The 13,775-nt window shown below is 42.5% G+C and overlaps 1 long non-coding RNA gene across 2 annotated transcripts; it reads right to left on the bottom strand.

Moving 5' to 3' along the window:
* Positions 1–1,164: 1,164 nt before the first annotated feature.
* LOC119703402 lies at positions 1,165–5,275 on the bottom strand. Of its 2 annotated transcripts, XR_005257624.1 has the most exons (5): positions 5,087–5,275; positions 4,762–4,871; positions 2,991–3,155; positions 2,006–2,168; positions 1,165–1,590 (listed from the first exon to the last, which is right to left on the bottom strand). It is a non-coding gene; the product is annotated as an uncharacterized LOC119703402 (long non-coding RNA). The 2 variants fall into 2 exon arrangements; XR_005257623.1 differs by having other exon boundaries at positions 1,165–2,168.
* Positions 5,276–13,775: the final 8,500 nt, after the last annotated feature.

The following is a 13,775-nucleotide window of genomic DNA, read 5'->3' as shown; positions in this document are numbered from 1 at the left end:
AGAATTTTTCCTAACTTTCCAGTTTCAACTTGACTACCTCCTAGTTTGAATCAAGGTTCTTTACGTGGTAAAAAAGAGTACATATTTTACTTTTTGTCCTCACTTTTCTCCAAGTTTCATGTGAGATCAGCCATTTCTACCAGGACATATTTTCTGCAATACGACCCATAGTGCATGTGTAAAAGGAGAGCTCGAAGGTCACATATAAGGTAGCATTTCCCCATCATATCCTCTCAGCAATCACTTGTTTAGGAACTTTTTAAACTGGAGACTGGATTTAGGCCGTTGCATTATTTACCAATGCAAGAATTGCTCTCCTGAAAAATATCTGTGTTTTAATCCACTTCTGCCTTTGTTTTCTAAAGTAACCTGTAGCTACGAGTCCTACAACATTAATTTTAAACATCTATTTCCATAAATTCAGAAGTTTGGAAAAAAAATACATTTATTTGGTGGTTCCCAGTACATATAAACAATCAAGTATTTGCACCTCCAGTGATCCTACTCATCCCCTAATCAGCAAGAGCTTAGATGAACCCAAGAGCTTAGATGAACCAATGCTTTCTGGCATCCAGAAAGATAATTAATGCTCAGTTCTAGGATCCAGGATTTAGCAATTTTTTGCATCCCAGAAAGAGCAGAAGCAGCTACAAAACTGAGCTTCAGATGAAAATTTGTGACCTTTCTGAGACCTATGCTACTGGGATTTGAGTAGATCTCGAAACCCACTTCAGGTTTTCAATGCTGCTTTTCTCCCATTCTGTTCCTACCTGCTTCTGTAACTTTTGCACCTGAGCACAGTATAACGAATATAATAATAGGAAGAGAATGGTTTATAAACCCATATACATTTATATTTTTCTCAAACAAAGAAAAATAATAGAAGGCAGTCATCTGCTGAACTCCAACGCAACTTTTGGTGAAATGAGTCAGAAATCTCCAAGCCTAAGGTAGCTGCTAGATCTACAGGAAGATCTGGGAGAACTGAGGAAGGTAGTATTTGGTCACTTTAAATTCCCCATTAGAACTTTTTTTTTTAAGACTTTCCTTTTCCTTTTTCTTCTCTTCCCCGGACCTAATATATGGTCTATGCCACTGAGCCTGATGAAAATAGGTCAATAGGTTGCAACTCTGGAAAACATCTATGCTCTGAACGGTCACCTATTGCATTTTTCACTGGTTTTTTCAACCTTTTTTGGCATCTGTGAGTGAGCCCTGGAGAAGATAGCAGCCCCATCCAACAGTTCATGTCAGGCAGCCTGAAGTGACAAGCTGATATTGAAAATCCACATATGGAAGACCTTAATATGTGGAGATTTATAGAGTTGCCTCCGAAACAAAGTAAGAAATACATCCCTCTCACCCACCTCCTCTTTTCAGCATTTTCCTTCTTGCATGATCCAGCCAGGAGACAAGATCTTGGGAGGCAAAATAATTGGGAGAGACTGGGCCCCTGCAGCACTCTCAGCACTTGCCAGGATGTGTTCACAGCCTCTTCCTAAATCAGGGAGTGATCCATTTCATTGGGCAACTTTGAGACACTTTTTGCTTCCGTGGGAAGTGGTTCACTTGCTTTTTTCTCACCTACGCCTCCAATGAAAAGAAAAACAATTAATGAAGTGTAATAAATGAAAGACAGAGAAGTATGAGACAGATGTAGAAAATTGCAGGAATTGAAGGCTTTCAATACAAATCCTGTGGGACTAACTTTCCTGACCTTCCAAGCCAACACTAAACACTCAATTAAAATACTCACACATGCAGGAGCCTCAATGCATGTACAACTTAGACCAGAAAGTTGAAGACTGAGGAGTATCATTGATGGTGACACTGGGCAAACATGGCCAGAAATCCACAGGGATGCATCATTCCTTGGAAGAGCAAGGCCATGGACCCAAAGAGATAAGGTTGTGGGCCAGGACCAGCAGCACATTGCCTTTATTGGCTGGAGGATCCTATTACCCAACAGGACCCACACAAACCACACCACAGGAATGTTTCAGACCTAGGAGCTGCTCAGATGTGTGAGTCCTGGTAAGAAAAAGTTTCTCTTTCTTTTCTTCCCCAAAATACATATTCTGCAGAGTCTTGATTAGATGGAGTTTAACGTTCATCTTCCATTTGGGTACCACGAGTCATCCTCTTTGATTTCTCCAGTAGCTTCTTTCCTTAGAAAAAACAAACAAAAAACAAAAAACAAACAATCAAAAAACCAAAAACAACAAAAAAAAACCCCAACAAAAAGACATATCAAGAAGGCAGAGCATTTGGTTTCTATCTTTTCAGGTCTCTCAGCCTCTTTCTCCTTTTCTTTTTCTGGTTTTTTTTTTTAAGAGCACCGGTATGTAATACTTTTGCTTTTGGTGTAGAGCAGCTCTGATTCTCTAAGGACTCTAATGTTGAAGGAGACAAGCAGTCATTTCAGTTGTAGTGTTTTGCATTTCTGCTCTTATATTCTGCTCTCAAGTTTTGCAGTTCCTTTTGGGATTGGGATTATTGACTTTTTTCAAAATCAAATTTATCCAGGTTGAAATTTTCTCCTATATTTACAGAAAGAAAGAAAGGAAGTATTTACATCCTGCTATTAAAGAGAAAGACTGCTCACATATGCATGTCAGAATGCCTTATAATCTGAGCATTTTTTATTTTTTCCTGAAATATGATGGTTTTGTCTTAGCCAACAACATCCCTGCCTCAAAGTTTTGCTCGTTCAGAAGCCTCGAGTACTTTCAGCCTTGGCCGTTTTTACTCTTGCAGTCTGAACTGAGCCGTTTCCACTGATTACCCATAGTGGTTAAGGTTAAATTTGAGCTGATTTACACCGAAGGATGTGCCACTGAATAATCCTGAACTCTTTCAAAGTGCAGTCATCACCTCCATGCAGTACAAGTGGAATGAATCTTGCAAGCCCTTTGTAGATGTTTTTAGTTTGCAACAAAGAAATCTGGAACAACTACAGGGAAACAAACTATGCTGAAGCACAATCCTACCTGTCAGGTTTAACTGTGCAGAAATCTATCAACTTCTGTTTCTTCTATGTGTTTATCTTCTTTCTCCATCTCTCCACCAGGTTTGTTGTAGTCAGAATTAACCCCACCTGTCTCCAGGGGATGAATGAATTTCCAGCACACTCACTCGGCACTCCACGCTTTCCACTTTAAAAGACATTGAGACTTAGTGACACAACAGTCAACAACATTATTAAAACATATAAAAAATCAGTAAAACATCTCTCTCCTAGAAGTTAACCAGGTGAGTTGCCCTCATCTTACTCTATCTGAGGCCACATTGTGATACCACATTAAACTGGGAAAGTCACTGGTTTAATGCACTTGAAACTGAATTTCTGACCCATTCAGGTTCAGTTATACCCTGAGTTATATGTATCTATATTGACATCCTGGGTTGGGGCTAATACTCAACACAACTGGGAAATGTGTTCACTCCTTAGCTTCAGGATTTTGTTGGTCACAGTGAGTCAAGTTGTCAGCACTTTGTGACATTTGATGCATTTTCTTGCGCATTAACGCCTTTGGGTGGGAAAATTATAGTCAGCTCCATAGGCCTGCTGTTGGAAGCAAGAGCCTTTCCTGAATGGGTCTTTGATTTTTCATTGATCCTGATGCTGTGAGCAAACAGTATGCAGTGGTGGCAGGTGAGGGCCAAAGGAGGCTGTGGACACTGAGCAGTGGGATATTTGGATGGGTCTGTCATGTGGGACTGCAGCCTCCTCTTTTCTTCCCCATCCCACCAAGGCAGTGATACTTTCCTAGTGTCAATTTTCTAATGGCTCCAGTTGCTGCAGGCACAAGGACAGAGGAGAGCTAATTTTGAGTGCTGAGGAATGAAAAGATAAATAAGCACTGAACAACAGTGCCTCTTTTAAGAGGAGACCTGTAGGTGACAGGGAAACTTGAGTATGGCAAGAGATAGTGGAATATACACTGGTGTATCTCCTTTAATTTCTTTATATAGCTTGCACCAGGACAGGATCATGGCACAGACTTGGGGCAGAGAGAGGGAAGAAGCAGGCATGACTGAATCCCTATTTGTGGCTGAGAGGCAGAAGTGGAACCCCAGGCTCTTGATCATGACAGCCCCCCACTGCCTTCCCTTGAATTATTGCCTTGATTAGCATGATGCCTTGCCCCCGGCAACCATGTGGCATTGAATCTATGGAGAAAAATATATGAGTGTTGAGAATAATTGGTTCTTTGATATTAGATTGTGCAAAGGTCAAAGTTTACTGGGGAGAGCAAGACAGCTGAAAAGTCACATTCCCTGCAGGCGCTGTGGCACTGACCTCTTGTGCCTGCAAAAACTGAAAATCACAGATAATCTGCTGTGATGCCATGGCTTCTTGTGCTGGGGTACTGTGAGATCTCAGTGCAAACACTGTGGTTTCTCAGCTGACAACACTGCAGCTCTTTGTAGCACCAGGTCAGGTTCTGTACAGGGGTAGTTAGATAAGGTTTTCATGTTATGTGATCTGTCTTGTTGCATTATTCTAACAAATTAGACACTACAAAGCCACTCTGCTGTCTGTCTATCTGCCTGCACCACCATGACATTTTTCTCTTCCCTGAACTCTATCAGCTGTGATTTACTTGGTATCCGTGAAGGATCTTGTTCATGTTTGTGGGCTCTGTGGAATGCCCTGTGGGCATGGTTTGGTGCCCCTTGTCCATGTCCCCATCAGCCATGACAGAATTTCTTTAAAAGCTGAAGACCTTTTTAAACTGCTGACCCAAATAATCTCACCATGGAGCTTCATCAAAGCTGAGAGGATTTGCATCCATGATTTCTCTCTTTTTGTAGCTGTCCTCAGAAAGACTCAAGTTTTCAAGGTAGGGCCTCTTTTCTGGAGGGTCCTACAGGAGAAGTCACAGAAACAAAACTGAGATTTCAGATTCTTGCCCAGAAGACCTTGAATTTACATGAAAAGTGGGCAGCAGAGGTGAGTAGAATCCATCCAGAAGGAGGTGGTACAACATATAGTACCTGACATAATGCAGAAAGTAATTAATAACATGTACCTGAGGTCCTTTCTATTGGACAAAATTGACCTCTATTTGAGATCCTTTACCTTTTGGCAAAACCTAATTGTAGGCTGTAAGTAGATTCTGCTTCTCTTTGTCACATCTCAGGAAGCTCCTCCTTTACACATTGGGATGGTCATTTAGCTTCTTAGTATGTTTGCCCCATTTGTTCTGTGGTGATGGTGAAATGGAAGATAGATGGTGAAGATGCATTGCTTCTGCATCAAAATGGCATGGGGAATTCATGTTCAGGCATTGCAGTCCTACAAAACAATGGTGAAAATGCAGCCAGATTTTTTAGTGTGAGAGAGAACCTCTTCAGTACTCCTCCTCTTGTGCAGACCTGTTATGTCCCAAAGCCTCTGTGCAATTATTGAAGACCTTTCCTTCACAGACAGGCTTAGGGATCATGGATTTACAACACAGTTTCACAGTGCTTATCCATTGGCTCTGGGTCACTGGCCTCAGATTTAAGATGTTAACCTGCAGTGCCAGCCAGACAGGATCTCAAAGCAGAGGGGGAGATTGAGGAATGTTTTGACAATTCCTAACCTATCCCATCCTATCTAATCCTATCCTATGTTCATTCCTTTATCATGCTGTCTCCCACATGAATCAATGTTTAGGTATACTAGAGAGCAGATAACATTAATGGCAAACTGGGCTAAAGCCAAGGTCTCCAGTCAGAAAGTGTCCTTATTTCCTTCACTCATTCTTTGACTCTCCTCTTGACCTTCTGGAGTGCTAACCCCATTTCTTCTCTTCTTGAGATGCTGCAGGTTGGTTTTGTAGTGTTTTAACTGAAGCTGAAATTTTCCAAATAATTGTATAGGGAAAAGACTGACCTTTGAAAGGGAAATACTTTTCACTGAAAGAGAAACCCTTGGCCTAGCAGCACCAAGCAATGGGGCTCAGGCTTTGACTCCCCTTCTCCCATTCACCACGGGGTGTTTTGAGGAGGTATCAGGGTTACAACTTCCTGGCAGTAGTTACTTCTCCAGAAAAATAAAAGGATTTGCAGGGGAAAGCTAAGGCATGCTGGCTATTTGGCTGCTTCCTCAGTGCCATATAGCATCTCCAGGGATGTTGCCTTGAAAGATTTGCTTCCCAAGGCCATAAGTTGGTTGATGGCTGAATGAGAAGCCTGGACATGAAGTGCCATTTCCTCCTGCTGCACTGGTCTCTGTTCAGGTCTGCTGGCCACTGGCGTGTTACAGTCAAGACTGTGCAAAACTTCTTCCAGTGTAGTGTGAAATTTGCTCCAAAAGAGCAGAAACATCTGGTTAGTACCAGGAAGTGGTCGCTGGCTGCGTTTGGCATCAAGGGACTGTGTAGTTAATACACTCTTACCTCATCAGTAGGTGTCACTGCAGCAAAAGACAGGGTCCAGTGGAAAGTTTCAGAGGAGAATAGAGAGGGGTACTTCAGCCAACCAACCAGATGCAGTCAGTTCAGTGCTTCCTGACTACAGCCAGAGAACAGCTATGGATCTGGGTTTATGAATTGCTTGTAATAAGGCTATAGGAAATGAGAGATTAAGGAAATGAGTCATTAAGTGATTACAAAGACATGTGGAGCACACACAGTTGTGGCCGCCAGTAACAGAGCGTTGAGCAACCGTAAATTTCTTCTACGGGGGTTTTGGGAATGTTCCTGCTGAACTTGTATGCAGTAGTGAGTTACGGTTCGGTGGATGTAGCTGAAATGAACCAGTAGCAAGTTTCAGCCACTCTTAGCACAAAACCCACAAAAGAGATTTCTAAGGTTCAAACATCACCATTTTGATGCCAGGCCTGGTGACTTGTCCCAGGAGAAGTTTTTCAACAGGTAAGAAACAGCCACCCTCTGAAACAGCAGGATATAGGTCTGGACTTTAGTATGAATAAGGGAGCTTTAACCAAGCTCAGTTTGAACCCCTTTGTCAGGGCCAAATTCTGAAAGCTGACAATGCAGCCCTATGCTAGAAGCAACTTCTGAATCTGTTTCCACATCACTGTCAACAGAGCCACCAGCAGCTGCTCTTCCTGTCAAGGTGTTTCTCTGATGTGCTGGGAATGGCATTCAGCAATGCTGTCACACATGAAAGTGTGGATAACCAGATCTTGGGACTGCAGAAAGTGGGGTGGAGAGGGCAGCAGTGAGGCTATGCTTGTTTGGCAGGTGCACCGCTGTCTAGTCACAGAAGTCATAAAAATGGACACCCCATGTGTCATGTGGCAGCAAAATCCCCAAGTTTTTAATCCTGTTTTCTGGGAAGCACAGTCAGAAAAAAAAGACCTGAAATACAGAGCAGGTCAGCCCTGCTGTCTGCTAACAAACCCAGACTCCTGCTCTGCACAACATTCTTGCAGGTTCTTCCTCCAAAATATGTTATGCAACAGGTTCAACAATCATGTTGCCTAGCAGTCAAATGCTATGGAAGAAGAAAATGAGGCAGTCAGGTATCTTTGATGCTATCCTAAGGGATTTACTAAAGACATACATGAAGCCCTGGTGGCCCAGATACAGAAGAAAATTAAACAATATGAGATAGGTTCGGTTCTCTGAGTCCTTTCTGAGAATTATTTTCCCACCATTTTGCCTCCTAAGTGTGTTGATTTTGTACCAGCATCTCTGCAAGTGCCAGTTTTCAAATTAGCACAATGCTCTGTGTCTTGCTTACTGCTGGTTCCTTCTCCAATATATCTAACTCCCCAACCTACTCTCTAGACAGAAACATAGCTACAGATGCAGGGAGGAAAAGAAGCATTTGGTCCCCCCTCTACCTGGTAACAGACTGACATGGAACGAGGCCTCTCAAAACAGATATCCTGGTTAAAAAACCCCAAAAGCCAAGGTTTCACTCCCTTTCTCTCAGTTTTATTTTATGTTTACATTCAGTCTCCTCAGATCCTTGCTGGCCTTCGAAGCAAACATTATTTTGGGTGTACACTACCCTGCTTCACACAGAAGTTAATCACAACTGAGCAAAGAGTGGCTGCAATGCTTCTAGTCACAGTTCAGTTTCACCTACTCCCCAGACTAACCACTCGGGCTCTGCATGGAGAATGCAAACAAAAATAATTTCCTTATTGATTTTGCTCCCTCATTTTCCCTTCTGTCATGGAGCTAGCTGTCTTATGAGGCTGAGACACTTCAGAAATCTCTGTAGTGGGCTGATAGATGGGGGAGGATGGAGCAGAAAATCCAACATTGACGCAGTTGTAGCAGAAGCAGTAGCACAAGCATTGGTGTGTACGTAACAGACTCCATATATGAGAGTTCCTGACCCTGTGACTTTAAATCTGACTAGATAAGAGAGCCAAAGAGTGGGAGGTGAAACAGAAGCCCAGAGAGCTGAAAAGATTTGTCATAGCAGATCTGGGACTGGTGCCCAAGCCTTCTAAGCACAGCTGGGTGATGATATTATGGTTATTATTAATAATAATAATAGTTAGTGTGCCAAAAGCTGTTGTTAGAGTAGGACTAAAAGAGATCACCAAACTGAGCAGAGTGTGGTGAATATTTTTGGCCAAAGAATATATCAGTGTTGACATTTTTCAAAATCTCTCAGGTATTTTCAAAATAAATTTTGCAATTAAAAATAGGCATTGCACTTAAAAGCAAGGGGGAAAAACGTTTCTAAATTATCTAAGTAACTAATAAGTGTAAAATCCTTTCAATTTCAGCCCAATGAAACACTTCATTTAGGTCCAAAATCAACTTTTTCCTTTCATCCAAAACCTCAAAATATTATCGTGTTGGTTGAGCCTTTTCTTCCTCTCTGATTTTCCATTTTGGTGATCAGACCAAAATACGTAGCACTCACCAAGCTCCACTCATAAATCCTAAGAAAAAAACGTGTCCCATGGACTACATTAAACTTTATTATGTAGACTTTTCAACAATGAAAATCTCTCTCCCAGGCATTTTAACTACATCACCACAGTAACTATCCTACCATGCTACAACTTCTACTACAATATTTCTTTGTTGCACAGATAACTGTGACCAAGCCCTTGCTAACGTAATTCATGAGAGGGAGCAGCATGGTTGAAACAATACTCATGCTTCAGGGTTGACCTCTAAACCTGTCATAAGTCACAAGTGTCAAAATCAAGCAAGGTTATACAGGGGAGGTTATGAAATTTCATCACTTATACAGATGTTGGATTTTCTATGCCGTAATGACAAGCAACTTACTCAATTGTGTATATTCTGATGAAAAGAACAAATTTACTTCATTTTGACTGTTTTTCATTTTTAGATGCTTCTCACCATATCTACAGCAGCTTGTTTTCTGTACTGTCTTTAGAAAAGTTTCTTTTTGTTTGGTTTGTCAGTATTTCTCTGTGTGAGACAATGCATCAACACCTTTCATTCTGAGCAAATTCAGCCAAGAACTGTATTGCAGGGATATTTGCTACCTGATGAAATGTAGAGACAAGTGGAAGTAGGTGTTTCACAGCACAGTGCTTGCAAAAGCTCAGGAAAGAAAAAACAAAAGAAGTGTGCCTGCAGCTGAAGGTGAAAGAGGAAAATCTGAGCAGAAGTGAAGTAACTGATCTAACAAGAATGCTACCCAGACACTGGACATCTTCTTGCAGAAAATGCCAAGTGATCCTAAATGATCAGAAGTAACTGGAGCTGTGGTTATATCTGGTCAGAAAAGCTCCCTCAACGCTCTCTGCAATCTCCCCACCTGCCATGGGGATACTTTCTGTTCTCGCAAACACATCGAGATCCACAGGCAGGACAGCTCAACACCCTGTTCTGTTTGATGTTGTCTGAAAGAAAATAGTCCCCACTAATGACTAAGCCTCCTGTGTTGCTTCATCCTTGCCATCCAAACACTCATTGTGCCCAGACTCCTAGATCTGCAGAGACAAGAGGTAGGCATGAATTTTTGGATGTATCCAAACACAGGTTAGAAGAACATACCAACAGAGCTCTCTAAGTCCTTGGATTTTCCTGGAGTCATCTAATTACTTCAAGGGTTTGTCAGAAATACCTGGAGTTTCCCAGACAGACTGGCCTTTGAGAAGCTGCACTATGACTCCATCACAAGCCCATTAATTCCACCCTGTATGAAGTCATGTTGTCCAGAGAGTGATAACATGCTGGAGAGATAAACCTGTTCAGCAGAGCCTTGCCTTCAACTTACACACACAACAGTGCAGTAATGCTGAAAGCCCTCAGAAAAACACATGTACATTGAAGACAGGATTTTCTTTTTCCTGTTTCTTTTTCCTCCAGGGAAAACAAAATGAACTTTAATAAACTTGGGTGTCAGAGCACAGGAGAAAGCAATAATCCTAAAAACACAGCTTCAGCAGAAGACACATGTATGGCTCAGGAAACCCAGCAGAGGAACAAAAATCAAAAGCTATATCCAGACTGGCCATGATTGTTGCCCTAGCATACAGGAGCAGCTACTTTACTGATACCAGAAGGAACCAGCATCTGACAGGCCCACACTGGAACTCACTAAATATGATCCCAAGCTCATTGATTACTAAAATGCCTATGAATTTGCCATCTGAGAGGGACACTGTGGTATACATGAGATGGATGGTCAGTCTTACAGGGTGCTGATCTAGAGATGACAGCAAGTTCTCTGAAGATGGACTATCCTCTGCAGTGTATGCCATTCCCATCATGATGGTATGGGATCACACTGGGGCAGCAGGGGAAGGGAATCAAAACTCACAAGCTTAGTTGGAATAAAGCACCACAAAAAGCACGTGATTTCCCATCTCCTGACTGCTTTTCTGGAACAAAAAATTCAATAGACATGTAATAAACTGAAATTTGAAGACCTGTGTCTGTACAGGAGGTGAAAACTGATATTCAGATGTCCTCTTCTGGCTTTACAAATCTGGATGATCTGTACAAGATTTCTATGCAGAAGGCTGACGCTTTAACAAATGCCAGAACTATTCTGTGCTCCACACAAAGAAATGTCACACAGTAGTCAGTAGATGATGTACTAGTCTTCGTTCTTCACCCTTGGCACTGTGTACAGCGCATGCCCCATCTCTGGCCTTATTGTTAGGGTCCACTCCTCTCTAGCTAAACATTGGTACTTTTCTGAATTTGGTAGCACAGCTAATAATAATGGCATTCCAAGATAACTCTGAAACTGCAAATAAAATTAACAAACATGGGTGAGATTTGTAGCCTCTGAAGGAAAGCTTCAGGTGAAGCACTTTTTTCACTTCCTTTTTCATGTCTATCCCAAAGCTCACTGTGAGCATTCCAGTGATATTTAACCCTATCTGTACTGAACAGTGGTTATTGCTGCTGATGATTATGTTCCCTTGGCTTCAAGAAGCAATATCTGAAATCAGGGGTCAATTATACATACATGAAATAGCCCTTGGTTTGGAAAAACACCAGGATTATGTCATGAGGCCTTCCAGGGACAACAAAACACAACACTCTAGGTGCCACCCATTAGCCTGGGGAATGCCTTCACTCCTCAAACAGAAACAGCCTCAGCAACACTCAGTAAACAAGGGACAGTGTGGGTAGGGAAAGCAAGGAAGAAAAGTAACTCCACCACACCCTTATGATGGCTGCATCAAAAAAGCAGATTGAAAGACACGTTGAAGGGCAAGTAGAATGTCCCATCCCAAAGACAAAATCAGATCAGCTCAACAGATATGCTCAAAATTACCTGGCAATGAAGGTTCCATGCCCTCTTTGAACAAATCCATCCCAGAGTTCCACTGTTCTTAGTGCTTAGACCATCTTTCCTTTTTTCCAATCTTTGAATAATCTATCATGGCCATGGACAAGAAGTGATCCCACACCAGATTGTAACTCTCCTCCCAGTATCGGAAGACTTCTGCAATTCAAAGAAATTCCACAAAATCCAGAAATTTGCTTTGAAAGTTACTAACTTTGGTACACCAAAAATAAAAATAAGCAAGTAACGCTATCATGGAAACAAGCAGCTGTGTTTAGAGCCATTCATGCAAGAGAAGACAGGGTGAGTGACCAGGGGTGTGGAAGAACAAAGAAGCTTCTCTGGCCATTGCCAGTATTAGTGAAAGACCAATCCTAGGAGTTTGCTCCAGCAGTTTTAGAAACAATAATAACAGTCCTCCCCCTCCCAACATGCTAAATCTGATCCTTGCTAATGTGAATTAATACCAGGTTTCAGTGCAGCCACTGGGGTAATGTGATACTCTGGAGTGCTGTAATCCTAAACAGAGCATTAGGAGAGCAGCTCACGCCACAGCTGTGGCTCCTTGCAGGTGTTTATTCCCCAAGCAGCCCCTTCAGCAGCAAGTTTCTGACTGCATGAGAGGCATGGGGAAAACTCTGTCATGGCTGGACAATAAGTGTCTCTGGAATAAATGTGCTGGTCCAGTGCTGGTGGTACCAGGAGAGCTGGGAAGAGGGAAGTCTGAAGTGCCATGGTTTTCTGTTTACTGTGCACAAAAAGAGAGAGAAGCAGGTGAATGAACAAAATAGATACCTCTGAGTGACCCCCTTCCCCTGGGAACTGGGCACACAGTGCCTGTGCACACATGTGCTCTTTGTTCCTGTGAGTGCTTTTCCTACTGCCCCTGTCTCTGCCCCACCACTTCCCCTCATCCTCCCCCTGCAACCAGCCCTAGCTCTCACATTTAATCAACAATCCCCACTATTCAGTTTCAGGGGCACCAAAGGGAAACAGAAGTCTCCCATCCAAAGTTCTGCCTCCTTTGGGACTGCCCTGCTTTCCCTCCACCCATCCTTCAGCACCCTCCTCCCCCAAGCCTCGCACGGTGCCTGTCTGCAGCCACAACTCGATATTGGGTTTCAGCAGGCCTCCAGCTGACCCGGTGCGTTCATCCTGCAAAAATACCGCTGTGCTGTTCATCTCTCTGGTTACTCCTGCCTCCTAACAGGTGGGGCTGGCAGCTTAAAGGGGGAGGGCAGGATGGGAGAGCTGCCTTTTAGCTGCATGCCCTCCTCCTCGGGAAACAAAAAGCTCCATTTGTTTACTCCCCCAGCTAAGTCCTCATGGTTTTGAGGTTTTCAGAAAAGAGCTTTGTGTAAGTCCATTTTTTTAAGTGCAAAACCAATGGAGTCAATGGACGGACATGAATTGCGCTTGCCTAGCTGAATTTCCAGCACAACCTCTTTCTGTTTAGATGCAGGCCTCCATCATATTCCCAGCTGACTTATGTGATCCTCTCATCGCTGCAGGAACAGGTCGGAAATTTAATTAATCTCAACAAATTCAGTGCTTCCTGATTGTCTCTTGGGCCAAGAGCTGCCCTTTCTGGCTGTGTGCTCTTGAGCTTTCAGTCTTGGTTGCTCTCAGAGAGTAGAGAAAGAGGATGGAAACAACTACAAAATATCAAAATATTTTGAGTTCCAGATACTTCTATTTAACTCAGAGTAGTGGGTCAAATTTTAACAGTTTGTAACATGGGTGTGTTTAAGATGTAGATCTTAGCTCATTGGCTTGTTCCACTTCTGCAGTGATACAACCCAGGGAGTATTGTTTGAAAGTGCAGAAGTGTTCCATCTTGTTCTTGATAGCAACTTTACTTTTCTTCAGGAATCAGGGAGTCATGGACCACTTGATGGCCAAGATTTGTCTAGGTAAATAAGGCAATGCATAAACAGTTTCTACACAAAACAGGAGGGATTTAAATGTACAAAGCCCATAGAAGTTCTCAAAGAAATAAGAATGGAGAAACCCCAGGGATGGAAAATGGCCAAAATATTTCTAAGAGCAGTTAGCAGCTAAAGAAT

Source organism: Motacilla alba, chromosome 7, assembly GCF_015832195.1.
Source record: "Motacilla alba alba isolate MOTALB_02 chromosome 7, Motacilla_alba_V1.0_pri, whole genome shotgun sequence".
Classification (NCBI taxonomy): Eukaryota; Metazoa; Chordata; class Aves; order Passeriformes; family Motacillidae; genus Motacilla; species Motacilla alba.
This window is presented reverse-complemented; position numbering and strand designations above follow the sequence as displayed.